The sequence below is a fragment of the Colobus angolensis genome, unplaced genomic scaffold, assembly GCF_000951035.1.
Source record: "Colobus angolensis palliatus isolate OR3802 unplaced genomic scaffold, Cang.pa_1.0 Scaffold89, whole genome shotgun sequence".
Lineage (NCBI taxonomy): Eukaryota > Metazoa > Chordata > Mammalia > Primates > Cercopithecidae > Colobus > Colobus angolensis.
Genome location: NW_012122820.1, coordinates 1,356,830 through 1,358,623, shown reverse-complemented (window position 1 = coordinate 1,358,623; position 1,794 = coordinate 1,356,830).

The window sequence follows — 1,794 nt, the reverse complement described above, 5'->3', positions numbered from 1 at the left end:
CAGTAGCACCATCTCGGCTCACTGCAACCTCCATCTCCCAAGTTCAAGCGATTCACAGAGGACAATGTCTAGGACAACGTCTAAAAGGCCAATAAAAAGGACAAAGGGTGCATGTTCCTTCTCTACTGCCCTGTAACAGTCACTCCACACTTACCAGCTCAAAACAACAAATGCTTTTGATGTCGGCTCCTGTGGTGCAGGAATCTGTGGGAAGCTTAGCCAGGCGCCTCTAGTTAAGGCCCCTCCTGAAACTGCAATCAACCAGGGCTGTGGCCTCATCCGAAGGCTCAGCTGGGGCTGGGGTCCACCTCTGAGCTCACTGATGTGGATGCTGGCTGGGTTCAGTTCCTTGCTGGCTGTAGGTGGAAAGGTCCCAGACCAGTTTCTTGCCAGTTTCTCCACAGGACACCCCACAGCCTGACAGGAGCTTTCATCCAGCAAGCTCGTCAGGGAGGGGGAGAGAGCAGCCAGGACAGGAGCCCTGGCCTTTCTGAACCTCATCTCAGAAGTGACATCCTTCCCTTCCGCTGTCTGGGCGCAAGTCCCCGGGTGGAGCCCGAGGACTAGAAGGAAAAGAAAACCTGGATTTAAAATGGGATAAAGCCACAGGAGCTGCTCGTCCCACCGCAGGAATCTGAGCGCCGGATTACTGACAAAGCGTCACTCTGCACCCTGTCCAACTGTGCAGACCTCTCCTAGCCAGGCCCCTGCACCAGAGGTTCACGATCCGTGCCCCTGGTCAGGAAGTCCAGGTGGGTTCAAACAGCCAGACGCGTATTTCAGGCAAAACGTGTCCCAAATCTTCAAACCATGCCCCGGAACTCAGACCTCCCCCCGGGAGTTCCTCCTAAGGAACCGTCTGGCAGAGGCTCAGGCTGCAGGGGACACTCCCTTCCAACACCCGGAAGCTGGAGACCACACAAGCCCAACGCCGAAAGCACCCCAGGAGGGTGCCCTGTGCCCCGCGCCCCCCGCCCAGGGGACCCGCTGCGCCCTACACATCTTCACCAGGAAACATGTTACAGATGTGGACGAAGCGCAGCCTGGACTCCCAGATCCGCTCATTTTCGTTCTGCCCTCCGTTTTCGGAGTTGCCTACGCTGAAAATGCGTGAGTGGAGTGGAAAACCTTCCTACTCCTGCCTCAGCGACCCTTCTTAAAACACGGGCTCGTTCGGCCTGAAAATGTGATGTGCAGGCTTCCTGAGTAAAGTAGGTGGCACTCCATTAAAAAAACAAACAAACAGAACTAAAAAGCCACCGAACGGGAGCTCGGCTGTCGGGGGACTTTTGCTTTTTTTTTTTTTGCGGCCACGCACACCGCGTTCCCGGGTTTCACGGCGTGGGGGGGTCTCCGTGGACTCCCGAACGAGAAAACACTTACAGCCAGCTCGCAAAACGCCACCAGCGTTTTCCGCGCACAGCGCCCGCCTTAGGAAAGGACCCCCCAGGAGCCAATCCGGGCAGGGGAACTCCGGGCGCCCGCGCACTCATCATCAGTACCGGCACCCAGCACCCAGCACCGAGCACAGCACCCAGCACCCAGCACCGAGCACAGCACCCAGAACCCACCAACAGCCTGATGCAGTCTCCGCCGCAGGCATAGCGCTAGGCCCCGCGCTCGGGCGCCCCCGTCTAGGCCCCGGCGCCTTCACAACAAAAGGACGCCGGCGGGCGGGGCCTGAGAGGCGCGCGCTGGAGGGGCCGGATGCGAGGCCGCGGAGGGAGCTCGGGGCTCGGCTATGGGGAGTGTCACAGGGCTGGAGGACCCAGGTGGGCTTCACGGAGCGCCCGC